We start from the raw sequence: 14,421 nt of genomic DNA on the forward strand, positions 1-14,421 counted from the left end.
CCAAGTTTAATTCTTTGAAAAAAGATGAATTTTTCTTGTGTCTCATTTTGGACTGTTTATCTCCTTGGATCAAACGCTGCTTGAAGGATTGGATGAATACATTTGATATTATTATAGAATTAATTACTATTCTTAAAGCGCCTGGAATATCTATTAATGGTTCTAAGTTCTAACGCCAAGTAACTAAATCTCTTATTTATTGCAATTTATTGAGATCATTTTTGTTTAGTCTTGTTGATAATATATAAAGATACTATGAATGTAAACAGCTGAATATAAGCTTTCCAACTATCCCGGATTAACAATCAGTAGGACTTCATCATCTGCTTCATCTTCAGTAGTATACTATATAATTAGTGACTCTATTAGTTTAGTCTGTTAGAGCATGAAGTTAAAAACGCCAAGGACATACTTTCAATCAGTCTCCAAGCCAATACTTGATGCTCCTTTAATGTTGAAAATAGATGTATTTTCTACTGTATCATGTTTATCTCTATATTTTCTTTGAGGAGAAGCTGATAAAATGATTAGATGAATCAATTCAATATAGGTGATGAATATTTATTTATTGCTTAACCACATGGAAAAAACGTTAATGGTTCTAAGTTCTAACACTAAGTATGAAAATCTCTTTTGTATTGTAATTGTTTTTAAGTCATATTAGTTTCTTCACGTTGATAATATATAACAGTCAATAACTTCATGATAAACTGCTGAAATTAAGCTTTCCAAATCTCCTGGGTTAACTATTATTTGCCCTTCTTCATTTGCTGGACCTCCTGGTAGTTGTGCAAAATGGCCTGTTAGCTCAGATGGTTTGAGCGAGGTGCTAATAACGCCAAGGTCACATGTTCGATCCCTGTACAGGCCAAGTTTAATTGTTTGAAAAAAGATGAATTTTTCTAGTGTCTCATTTTGGACTGTTTATCTCCTTGAATCACACGCTGCTTGAAGGATTGGATGGAATCAGTAGCATTTCATCATCTGCTAATTCTTCAAAAGTATTCTATATATTTAGTGAGCCTATTAGTTTAGTCTGTTAGAGCATGAAGTTAAAAACGCAAAGGACATTATTTCAATCAGTCTCCAAGCCAATACTTGATGCTCCTTTAATGTTGAAAATAGATGTATTTTCTTCTGTATCATGTTTACCTCTATATTTCCTTTGCGCAGAAGCTGATAGAATGATTAGATGAATCAATTGAATATAGGTGATGAATATTTATTTATTGCTAAACTGCGTGGAAAAAACGTTACTGGTTCAAAATTCTAACACTAAGTATGGAAATCTCTTTTGTATTGCAATTTTTTTGAAGTCATATTAGTTTCTTCATGTTGATAACATGAAAGTTAATTCATATTAAACAGCTGAAATTAAGCTGTCCAAATCTCCCGGTTGAACTATCATTAGCACTGCTTCCTGTGCTGGTCGTCCAAAAGATATGCAAATTGGCCTGTTAGATCAGTTGGTTAGAGCGTGATGCTAATAACGCCAAGGTCACAGGTTCGATCCCTGTACAGGCCAAGTTTAATTCTTTGAAAAAAGATGAATTTTTCTTGTGTCTCATTTTGGACTGTTTATCTCATTGGATCAAACGCTGCTTGAAGGATTGGATGAATACATTTGATATAATTATGGAATTAATTACTATTCTTAAAGCGCCTGGAATATCTATTAATGGTTCTAAGTTCTAACGCCAAGTAACTAAATCTCTTATTTATTGCAATTTATTTAGATAATTTTTGTTTAGTCTTGTTGATAATATATAAAGATACTATGAATGTAAACAGCTGAATATAAGCTTTCCAACTATCCCGGATTAACAATCAGTAGGACTTCATCATCAGCTTCATCTTCGATTGTATACTATATATTTAGTGAGACTATTAGTTTAGTCTGTTAGAGCATGAAGTTAAAAACGCCAAGGACATACTTTCAATCAGTCTCCAAGCCAATACTTGATGCACCTTTAATGTTGAAAATAGATGTATTTTCTACTGTATCATGTTTATCTCTATATTTCCTTTGAGGAGAAGCTGATAAAATGATTAGATGAATCAATTCAATATAGGTGATGAATATTTATTTATTGCTTAACCACATGGAAAAAACGTTAATGGTTCTAAGTTCTAACACTAAGTATGAAAATCTCTTTTGTATTGTAATTTTTTTAAGTCATATTAGTTTCTTCATGTTGATAATATATAACAATAACTTCATGGTAAACTGCTGAAATTAAGCTTTCCAAATCTCCTGGGTTAACTATCATTTGCCCTTCTTCATATGCTGGACCTCCAGGTAGTTGTGCAAAATGGCCTGTTAGCTCAGATGGTTAGAGCGTGGTGCTAATAATGCCAAGGTCACAGGTTCGATCCCTGTACAGGCCAAGTTTAATTGTTTGAACAAAGATTAATTTTTCTTGTGTCTCATTTTGGACTGTTTATCTCCTTGAATCACACGCTGCTTGGAGGATTGGATGGAATCAGTAGCATTTCATCATCTGCTAATTCTTCAAAAGTATTCTATATATTTAGTGAGCCTTTTAGCTTAGTCTGTTAGAGCATGAAGTTAAAAACGCAAAGGACATAATTTCAATCAGTCTCCAAGCCAATACTTGAAGCTCCTTTAATGTTGAAAATAGATGTATTTTCTTCTGTATCATGTTTACCTCCATATTTCCTTTGCGCAGAAGCTGATAGAATGATTAGATGAATCAATTGAATATAGGTGATGAATATTTATTTATTGCTAAACCACGTGGAAAAAACGTTACTGGTTCAAAATTCTAACACTAAGTATGGAAATCTCTTTTGTATTGCAATTTTTTTGAAGTCATATTAGTTTCTTCATGTTGATAATATGAAAGTTAATTCATATTAAACAGCTGAAATTAAGCTTTCCAAATCTCCCGGTTGATCTATCATTAGCACTGCTTCCTGTGCTGGTCCTCCAGAAGATGTGCAAATTGGCCTGTTAGCTCAGTTGGTTAGAGCATGATGCTAATAACACCAAGGTCACAGGTTCGATCCCTGTACAGGCCAAGTTTAATTCTTTGAAAAAAGATGAATTTTTCTTGTGTCTCATTTTGGACTGTTTATCTCCTTGGATCAAACGCTGCTTGAAGGATTGGATGAATACATTTGATATAATTATAGAATTAATTACTATTCTTAAAGCGCCTGGAATATCTATTAATGGTTCTAAGTTCTAACGTCAAGTAACTAAATCTCTTATTTATTGCAATTTATTGAGATCATTTTTGTTTAGTCTTGTTGATAATATATAAAGATACTATGAATGTAAACAGCTGAATATAAGCTTTCCAACTATCCCGGATTAACAATCAGTAGGACTTCATCATCTGCTTCATCTTCAGTAGTATGCTATATATTTAGTGACTCTATTAGTTTAGTCTGTTAGAGCATGAAGTTAAAAACGCCAAGGACATACTTTCAATCAGTCTCCAAGCCAATACTTGATGCTCCTTTAATGTTGAAAATAGATGTATTTTCTACTGTATCATGTTTATCTCTTTATTTCCTTTGAGGAGAAGCTGATAAAATGATTAGATGAATCATTTCAATATAGGTGATGAATATTTATTTATTGCTTAACCACATGGAAAAAACGTTAATGGTTCTAAGTTCTAACACTAAGTATGAAAATCTCTTTTGTATTGTAATTTTTTTTAAGTCATATTAGTTTCTTCATGTTGATAAGATATAACAATAACTTCATGGTAAACTGCTGAAATTAAGCTTTCCAAATCTCCTGGGTTAACTATCATTTGCCCTTCTTCATTTGCTGGACCTCCAGGTAGTTGTGCAAAATGGCCTGTTAGCTCAGATGGTTAGAGTGTGGTGCTAATAACGCCAAGGTCACAGGTTCGCTCCCTGTACAGGCCAAGTTTAATTGTTTGAACAAAGATGAATTTTTCTTGGGTCTCATTTTGGACTGTTTATCTCCTTGAATCACACGCTGCTTGAAGGATTGGATGGAATCAGTAGCATTTCATCATCTGCTAATTCTTCAAAAGTATTCTATATATTTAGTGAGCCTATTAGTTTAGTCTGTTAGAGCATGAAGTTAAAAACGCAAAGGACATAATTTCAATCAGTCTCCAAGCCAATACTTGAAGCTCCTTTAATGTTGAAAATAGATGTATTTTCTTCTGTATCATGTTTACCTCCATATTTCCTTTGCGCAGAAGCTGATAGAATGATTAGATGAATCAATTGAATATAGGTGATGAATATTTATTTATTGCTAAACCACGTGGAAAAAACGTTACTGGTTCAAAATTCTAACACTAAGTATGGAAATCTCTTTTGTATTGCAATTTTTTTGAAGTCATATTAGTTTCTTCATGTTGATAATATGAAAGTTAATTCATATTAAACAGCTGAAATTAAGCTTTCCAAATCTCCTGGTTGAACTATCATTAGCACTGCTTCCTGTGCTGGTCCTCCAGAAGATGTGCAAATTGGCCTGTTAGCTCAGTTGGTTAGAGCGTGGTGCTAATAACACCAAGGTCACAGGTTCGATCCCTGTACAGGCCAAGTTTAATTCTTTGAAAAAAGATGAATTTTTCTTGTGTCTCATTTTGGACTGTTTATCTCCTTGGATCAAACGCTGCTTGAAGGATTGGATGAATACATTTGATATAATTATAGAATTAATTACTATTCTTAAAGCGCCTGGAATATCTATTAATGGTTCTAAGTTCTAACGCCAAGTAACTAAATCTCTTATTTATTGCAATTTATTGAGATCAATTTTTGTTTAGTCTTGTTGATAATATATAAAGATACTATGAATGTAAACAGCTGAATATAAGCTTTCCAACTATCCCGGATTAACAATCAGTAGGACTTCATCATCTGCTTCATCTTCAGTAGTATGCTATATATTTAGTGACTCTATTAGTTTAGTCTGTTAGAGCATGAAGTTAAAAACGCCAAGGACATACTTTCAATCAGTCTCCAAGCCAATACTTGATGCTCCTTTAATGTTGAAAATAGATGTATTTTCTACTGTATCATGTTTATCTCTTTATTTCCTTTGAGGAGAAGCTGATAAAATGATTAGATGAATCATTTCAATATAGGTGATGAATATTTATTTATTGCTTAACCACATGGAAAAAACGTTAATGGTTCTAAGTTCTAACACTAAGTATGAAAATCTCTTTTGTATTGTAATTTTTTTTAAGTCATATTAGTTTCTTCATGTTGATAAGATATAACAATAACTTCATGGTAAACTGCTGAAATTAAGCTTTCCAAATCTCCTGGGTTAACTATCATTTGCCCTTCTTCATTTGCTGGACCTCCAGGTAGTTGTGCAAAATGGCCTGTTAGCTCAGATGGTTAGAGTGTGGTGCTAATAACGCCAAGGTCACAGGTTCGCTCCCTGTACAGGCCAAGTTTAATTGTTTGAACAAAGATGAATTTTTCTTGGGTCTCATTTTGGACTGTTTATCTCCTTGAATCACACGCTGCTTGAAGGATTGGATGGAATCAGTAGCATTTCATCATCTGCTAATTCTTCAAAAGTATTCTATATATTTAGTGAGCCTATTAGTTTAGTCTGTTAGAGCATGAAGTTAAAAACGCAAAGGACATAATTTCAATCAGTCTCCAAGCCAATACTTGAAGCTCCTTTAATGTTGAAAATAGATGTATTTTCTTCTGTATCATGTTTACCTCCATATTTCCTTTGCGCAGAAGCTGATAGAATGATTAGATGAATCAATTGAATATAGGTGATGAATATTTATTTATTGCTAAACCACGTGGAAAAAACGTTACTGGTTCAAAATTCTAACACTAAGTATGGAAATCTCTTTTGTATTGCAATTTTTTTGAAGTCATATTAGTTCCTTCATGTTGATAATATGAAAGTTAATTCATATTAAACAGCTGAAATTAAGCTTTCCAAATCTCCTGGTTGAACTATCATTAGCACTGCTTCCTGTGCTGGTCCTCCAGAAGATGTGCAAATTGGCCTGTTAGCTCAGTTGGTTAGAGCGTGGTGCTAATAACGCCAAGGTCACAGGTTTGATCCCTGTACAGGCCAAGTTTAATTCTTTGAAAAAAGATGAATTTTTCTTGTGTCTCATTTTGGACTGTTTATCTCCTTGGATCAAATGCTGCTTGAAGGATTGGATGAATACATTTGATATAATTATAGAATTAATTACTATTCTTAAAGCGCCTGGAATATCTATTAATGGTTCTAAGTTCTAACGCCAAGTAACTAAATCTCTTATTTATTGCAATTTATTGAGATCATTTTTGTTTAGTCTTGTTGATAATATATAAAGATACTATGAATGTAAACAGCTGAATATAAGCTTTCCAACTATCCCGGATTAACAATCAGTAGGACTTCATCATCTGCTTCATCTTCAGTAGTATGCTATATATTTAGTGACTCTATTAGTTTAGTCTGTTAGAGCATGAAGTTAAAAACGCCAAGGACATACTTTCAATCAGTCTCCAAGCCAATACTTGATGCTCCTTTAATGTTGAAAATAGATGTATTTTCTACTGTATCATGTGTATCTCTATATTTTCTTTGAGGAGAAGCTGATAAAATGATTAGATGAATCAATTCAATATAGGTGATGAATATTTATTTATTGCTTAACCACATGGAAAAAACGTTAATGGTTCTAAGTTCTAACACTAAGTATGAAAATCTCTTTTGTATTGTAATTGTTTTTAAGTCATATTAGTTTCTTCACGTTGATAATATATAACAGTCAATAACTTCATGGTAAACTGCTGAAATTAAGCTTTCCAAATCTCCTGGGTTAACTATTATTTGCCCTTCTTCATTTGCTGGACCTCCTGGTAGTTGTGCAAAATGGCCTGTTAGCTCAGATGGTTTGAGCGAGGTGCTAATAACGCCAAGGTCACATGTTCGATCCCTGTACAGGCCAAGTTTAATTGTTTGAAAAAAGATGAATTTTTCTAGTGTCTCATTTTGGACTGTTTATCTCCTTGAATCACACGCTGCTTGAAGGATTGGATGGAATCAGTAGCATTTCATCATCTGCTAATTCTTCAAAAGTATTCTATATATTTAGTGAGCCTATTAGTTTAGTCTGTTAGAGCATGAAGTTAAAAACGCAAAGGACATTAATTCAATCAGTCTCCAAGCCAATACTTGATGCTCCATTAATGTTGAAAATAGATGTATTTTCTTCTGTATCATGTTTACCTCTATATTTCCTTTGCGCAGAAGCTGATAGAATGATTAGATGAATCAATTGAATATAGGTGATGAATATTTATTTATTGCTAAACTGCGTGGAAAAAACTTTACTGGTTCAAAATTCTAACACTAAGTATGGAAATCTCTTTTGTATTGCAATTTTTTTGAAGTCATATTAGTTTCTTCATGTTGATAATATGAAAGTTAATTCATATTAAACAGCTGAAATTAAGCTTTCCAAATCTCCCGGTTGAACTATCATTAGCACTGCTTCCTGTGCTGGTCCTCTTGAAGATGTGCAAATTGGCCTGTTAGCTCAGTCGGTTAGAGCGTGGTGCTAATAACGCCAAGGTCACAGGTTTGATCCTTGTACAGGCCAAGTTTAATTCTTTTAAAAAAGATGAATTTTTCTTGTGTCTCATTTTGGACTGTTTATCTCCTTGGATCAAACGCTGCTTGAAGGATTGGATGAATACATTTGATATAATTATGGAATTAATTACTATTCTTAAAGCGCCTGGAATATCTAATAATGGTTCTAAGTTCTAACACCAAGTAACTAAATCTCTTATTTATTGCAATTTATTTAGATCATTTTTGTTTAGTCTTGTTGATAATATATAAAGATACTATGAATGTAAACAGCTGAATATAAGCTTTCCAACTATCCCGGATTAACAATCAGTAGGACTTCATCATCAGCTTCATCTTCGATAGTATACTATATATTTAGTGAGACTATTAGTTTAGTCTGTTAGAGCATGAAGTTAAAAACGGCAAGGACATACTTTCAATCAGTCTCCAAGCCAATACTTGATGCACCATTAATGTTGAAAATAGATGTATTTTCTACTGTATCATGTTTATCTCTATATTTCCTTTGAGGAGAAGCTGATAAAATGATTAGATGAATCAATTCAATATAGGTGATGAATATTTATTTATTGCTTAACCACATGGAAAAAACGTTAATGGTTCTAAGTTCTAACACTAAGTATGAAAATCTCTTTTGTATTGTAATTTTTTTTAAGTCATATTAGTTTCTTCATGTTGATAATATATAACAATAACTTCATGGTAAACTGCTGAAATTAAGCTTTCCAAATCTCCTGGGTTAACTATCATTTGCCCTTCTTCATATGCTGGACCTCCAGGTAGTTGTGCAAAATGGCCTGTTAGCTCAGATGGTTAGAGCGTGGTGCTAATAACGCCAAGGTCACAGGTTCGATCCCTGTACAGGCCAAGTTTAATTGTTTGAACAAAGATGAATTTTTCTTGTGTCTCATTTTGGACTGTTTATCTCCTTGAATCACACGCTGCTTGAAGGATTGGATGGAATCAGTAGCATTTCATCATCTGCTAATTCTTCAAAAGTATTCTATATATTTAGTGAGCCTATTAGTTTAGTCTGTTAGAGCATGAAGTTAAAAACGCAAAGGACATAATTTCAATCAGTCTCCAAGCCAATACTTGAAGCTCCTTTAATGTTGAAAATAGATGTATTTTCTTCTGTATCATGTTTACCTCCATATTTCCTTTGCGCAGAAGCTGATAGAATGATTAGATGAATCAATTGAATATAGGTGATGAATATTTATTTATTGCTAAACCACGTGGAAAAAACGTTACTGGTTCAAAATTCTAACACTAAGTATGGAAATCTCTTTTGTATTGCAATTTTTTTGAAGTCATATTAGTTTCTTCATGTTGATAATATGAAAGTTAATTCATATTAAACAGCTGAAATTAAGCTTTCCAAATCTCCTGGTTGAACTATCATTAGCACTGCTTCCTGTGCTGGTCCTCCAGAAGATGTGCAAATTGGCCTGTTAGCTCAGTTGGTTAGAGCGTGGTGCTAATAACGCCAAGGTCACAGGTTTGATCCCTGTACAGGCCAAGTTTAATTCTTTGAAAAAAGATGAATTTTTCTTGTGTCTCATTTTGGACTGTTTATCTCCTTGGATCAAATGCTGCTTGAAGGATTGGATGAATACATTTGATATAATTATAGAATTAATTACTATTCTTAAAGCGCCTGGAATATCTATTAATGGTTCTAAGTTCTAACGCCAAGTAACTAAATCTCTTATTTATTGCAATTTATTGAGATCATTTTTGTTTAGTCTTGTTGATAATATATAAAGATACTATGAATGTAAACAGCTGAATATAAGCTTTCCAACTATCCCGGATTAACAATCAGTAGGACTTCATCATCTGCTTCATCTTCAGTAGTATGCTATATATTTAGTGACTCTATTAGTTTAGTCTGTTAGAGCATGAAGTTAAAAACGCCAAGGACATACTTTCAATCAGTCTCCAAGCCAATACTTGATGCTCCTTTAATGTTGAAAATAGATGTATTTTCTACTGTATCATGTTTATCTCTATATTTTCTTTGAGGAGAAGCTGATAAAATGATTAGATGAATCAATTCAATATAGGTGATGAATATTTATTTATTGCTTAACCACATGGAAAAAACGTTAATGGTTCTAAGTTCTAACACTAAGTATGAAAATCTCTTTTGTATTGTAATTGTTTTTAAGTCATATTAGTTTCTTCACGTTGATAATATATAACAGTCAATAACTTCATGGTAAACTGCTGAAATTAAGCTTTCCAAATCTCCTGGGTTAACTATTATTTGCCCTTCTTCTTTTGCTGGACCTCCTGGTAGTTGTGCAAAATGGCCTGTTAGCTCAGATGGTTTGAGCGAGGTGCTAATAACGCCAAGGTCACATGTTCGATCCCTGTACAGGCCAAGTTTAATTGTTTGAAAAAAGATGAATTTTTCTAGTGTCTCATTTTGGACTGTTTATCTCCTTGAATCACACGCTGCTTGAAGGATTGGATGGAATCAGTAGCATTTCATCATCTGCTAATTCTTCAAAAGTATTCTATATATTTAGTGAGCCTATTAGTTTAGTCTGTTAGAGCATGAAGTTAAAAACGCAAAGGACATTATTTCAATCAGTCTCCAAGCCAATACTTGATGCTCCTTTAATGTTGAAAATAGATGTATTTTCTTCTGTATCATGTTTACCTCTATATTTCCTTTGCGCAGAAGCTGATAGAATGATTAGATGAATCAATTGAATATAGGTGATGAATATTTATTTATTGCTAAACTGCGTGGAAAAAACGTTACTGGTTCAAAATTCTAACACTAAGTATGGAAATCTCTTTTGTATTGCAATTTTTTTGAAGTCATATTAGTTTCTTCATGTTGATAACATGAAAGTTAATTCATATTAAACAGCTGAAATTAAGCTGTCCAAATATCCCGGTTGAACTATCATTAGCACTGCTTCCTGTGCTGGTCGTCCAGAAGATATGCAAATTGGCCTGTTAGATCAGTTGGTTAGAGCGTGATGCTAATAACGCCAAGGTCACAGGTTCGATCCCTGTACAGGCCAAGTTTAATTCTTTGAAAAAAGATGAATTTTTCTTGTGTCTCATTTTGGACTGTTTATCTCATTGGATCAAACGCTGCTTGAAGGATTGGATGAATACATTTGATATAATTATGGAATTAATTACTATTCTTAAAGCGCCTGGAATATCTATTAATGGTTCTAAGTTCTAACACCAAGTAACTAAATCTCTTATTTATTGCAATTTATTTAGATAATTTTTGTTTAGTCTTGTTGATAATATATAAAGATACTATGAATGTAAACAGCTGAATATAAGCTTTCCAACTATCCCGGATTAACAATCAGTAGGACTTCATCATCAGCTTCATCTTCGATAGTATACTATATATTTAGTGAGACTATTAGTTTAGTCTGTTAGAGCATGAAGTTAAAAACGCCAAGGACATACTTTCAATCAGTCTCCAAGCCAATACTTGATGCACCTTTAATGTTGAAAATAGATGTATTTTCTACTGTATCATGTTTATCTCTATATTTCCTTTGAGGAGAAGCTGATAAAATGATTAGATGAATCAATTCAATATAGGTGATGAATATTTATTTATCGCTTAACCACATGGAAAAAACGTTAATGGTTCTAAGTTCTAACACTAAGTATGAAAATCTCTTTTGTATTGTAATTTTTTTAAGTCATATTAGTTTCTTCATGTTGATAATATATAACAATAACTTCATGGTAAACTGCTGAAATTAAGCTTTCCAAATCTCCTGGGTTAACTATCATTTGCCCTTCTTCATTTGCTGGACCTCCAGGTAGTTGTGCAAAATGGCCTGTTAGCTCAGATGGTTAGAGTGTGGTGCTAATAAAGCCAAGGTCACAGGTTCGCTCCCTGTACAGGCCAAGTTTAATTGTTTGAACAAAGATGAATTTTTCTTGGGTCTCATTTTGGACTGTTTATCTCCTTGAATCACACGCTGCTTGAAGGATTGGATGGAATCAGTAGCATTTCATCATCTGCTAATTCTTCAAAAGTATTCTATATATTTAGTGAGCCTATTAGTTTAGTCTGTTAGAGCATGAAGTTAAAAACGCAAAGGACATAATTTCAATCAGTCTCCAAGCCAATACTTGAAGCTCCTTTAATGTTGAAAATAGATGTATTTTCTTCTGTATCATGTTTACCTCCATATTTCCTTTGCGCAGAAGCTGATAGAATGATTAGATGAATCAATTGAATATAGGTGATGAATATTTATTTATTGCTAAACCACGTGGAAAAAACGTTACTGGTTCAAAATTCTAACACTAAGTATGGAAATCTCTTTTGTATTGCAATTTTTTTGAAGTCATATTGGTTTCTTCATGTTGATAATATGAAAGTTAATTCATATTAAACAGCTGAAATTAAGCTTTCCAAATCTCCTGGTTGAACTATCATTAGCACTGCTTCCTGTGCTGGTCCTCCAGAAGATGTGCAAATTGGCCTGTTAGCTCAGTTGGTTAGAGCGTGGTGCTAATAACACCAAGGTCACAGGTTCGATCCCTGTACAGGCCAAGTTTAATTCTTTGAAAAAAGATGAATTTTTCTTGTGTCTCATTTTGGACTGTTTATCTCCTTGGATCAAACGCTGCTTGAAGGATTGGATGAATACATTTGATATAAATATAGAATTAATTACTATTCTTAAAGCGCCTGGAATATCTATTAATGGTTCTAAGTTCTAACGCCAAGTAACTAAATCTCTTATTTATTGCAATTTATTGAGATCAATTTTTGTTTAGTCTTGTTGATAATATATAAAGATACTATGAATGTAAACAGCTGAATATAAGCTTTCCAACTATCCCGGATTAACAATCAGTAGGACTTCATCATCTGCTTCATCTTCAGTAGTATGCTATATATTTAGTGACTCTATTAGTTTAGTCTGTTAGAGCATGAAGTTAAAAACGCCAAGGACATACTTTCAATCAGTCTCCAAGCCAATACTTGATGCTCCTTTAATGTTGAAAATAGATGTATTTTCTACTGTATCATGTTTATCTCTTTATTTCCTTTGAGGAGAAGCTGATAAAATGATTAGATGAATCATTTCAATATAGGTGATGAATATTTATTTATTGCTTAACCACATGGAAAAAACGTTAATGGTTCCAAGTTCTAACACTAAGTATGAAAATCTCTTTTGTATTGTAATTTTTTTTAAGTCATATTAGTTTCTTCATGTTGATAAGATATAACAATAACTTCATGGTAAACTGCTGAAATTAAGCTTTCCAAATCTCCTGGGTTAACTATCATTTGCCCTTCTTCATTTGCTGGACCTCCAGGTAGTTGTGCAAAATGGCCTGTTAGCTCAGATGGTTAGAGCGTGGTGCTAATAACGCCAAGGTCACAGGTTCGCTCCCTGTACAGGCCAAGTTTAATTGATTGAACAAAGATGAATTTTTCTTGGGTCTCATTTTGGACTGTTTATCTCCTTGAATCACACGCTGCTTGAAGGATTGGATGGAATCAGTAGCATTTCATCATCTGCTAATTCTTCAAAAGTATTCTATATATTTAGTGAGCCTATTAGTTTAGTCTGTTAGAGCATGAAGTTAAAAACGCAAAGGACATAATTTCAATCAGTCTCCAAGCCAATACTTGATGCTCCTTTAATGTTGAAAATAGATGTATTTTCTTCTGTATCATGTTTACCTCCATATTTCCTTTGCGCAGAAGCTGATAGAATGATTAGATGAATCAATTGAATATAGGTGATGAATATTTATTTATTGCTAAACCACGTGGAAAAAACGTTACTGGTTCAAAATTCTAACACTAAGTATGGAAATCTCTTTTGTATTGCAATTTTTTTGAAGTCATATTAGTTTCTTCATGTTGATAATATGAAAGTTAATTCATATTAAACAGCTGAAATTAAGCTTTCCAAATCTCCCGGTTGAACTATCATTAGCACTGCTTCCTGTGCTGGTCCTCCAGAAGATGTGCAAATTGGCCTGTTAGCTCAGTTGGTTAGAGCATGATGCTAATAACACCAAGGTCACAGGTTCGATCCCTGTACAGGCCAAGTTTAATTCTTTGAAAAAAGATGAATTTTTCTTGTGTCTCATTTTGGACTGTTTATCTCCTTGGATCAAACGCTGCTTGAAGGATTGGATGAATACATTTGATATAATTATAGAATTAATTACTATTCTTAAAGCGCCTGGAATATCTATTAATGGTTCTAAGTTCTAACGCCAAGTAACTAAATCTCTTATTTATTGCAATTTATTGAGATCATTTTTGTTTAGTCTTGTTGATAATATATAAAGATACTATGAATGTAAACAGCTGAATATAAGCTTTCCAACTATCCCGGATTAACAATCAGTAGGACTTCATCATCTGCTTCATCTTCAGTAGTATGCTATATATTTAGTGACTCTATTAGTTTAGTCTGTTAGAGCATGAAGTTAAAAACGCCAAGGACATACTTTCAATCAGTCTCCAAGCCAATACTTGATGCTCCTTTAATGTTGAAAATAGATGTATTTTCTACTGTATCATGTTTATCTCTTTATTTCCTTTGAGGAGAAGCTGATAAAATGATTAGATGAATCATTTCAATATAGGTGATGAATATTTATTTATTGCTTAACCACATGGAAAAAACGTTAATGGTTCTAAGTTCTAACACTAAGTATGAAAATCTCTTTTGTATTGTAATTGTTTTTAAGTCATATTAGTTTCTTCACGTTGATAATATATAACAGTCAATAACTTCATGGTAAACTGCTGAAATTAAGCTTTCCAAATCTCCTGGGTTAAC

General features: G+C 32.9%; 5 non-coding genes across 5 annotated transcripts; all 5 read left to right on the forward strand.

Moving 5' to 3' along the window:
* The first annotated feature begins 4,486 nt into the window (after window positions 1-4,486).
* Window positions 4,487-4,560, forward strand: TRNAI-AAU (transfer RNA isoleucine (anticodon AAU)). Its single transcript has one exon. It is a non-coding gene; the product is annotated as a tRNA-Ile (tRNA).
* A 1,445-nt stretch (window positions 4,561-6,005) lies between these two features.
* On the forward strand, window positions 6,006-6,079 carry TRNAI-AAU (transfer RNA isoleucine (anticodon AAU)). Its single transcript has one exon. It is a non-coding gene; the product is annotated as a tRNA-Ile (tRNA).
* A 2,312-nt stretch (window positions 6,080-8,391) lies between these two features.
* TRNAI-AAU (transfer RNA isoleucine (anticodon AAU)) lies at window positions 8,392-8,465 on the forward strand. Its single transcript has one exon. It is a non-coding gene; the product is annotated as a tRNA-Ile (tRNA).
* Window positions 8,466-9,045: 580 nt separating this feature from the next.
* On the forward strand, window positions 9,046-9,119 carry TRNAI-AAU (transfer RNA isoleucine (anticodon AAU)). Its single transcript has one exon. It is a non-coding gene; the product is annotated as a tRNA-Ile (tRNA).
* Window positions 9,120-12,084: 2,965 nt separating this feature from the next.
* TRNAI-AAU (transfer RNA isoleucine (anticodon AAU)) lies at window positions 12,085-12,158 on the forward strand. The gene has a single exon. It is a non-coding gene; the product is annotated as a tRNA-Ile (tRNA).
* The last annotated feature ends 2,263 nt before the right edge of the window (window positions 12,159-14,421 follow it).

Source organism: Lissotriton helveticus, chromosome 4_1 (genome assembly GCF_964261635.1).
Source record: "Lissotriton helveticus chromosome 4_1, aLisHel1.1, whole genome shotgun sequence".
Classification (NCBI taxonomy): Eukaryota; Metazoa; Chordata; class Amphibia; order Caudata; family Salamandridae; genus Lissotriton; species Lissotriton helveticus.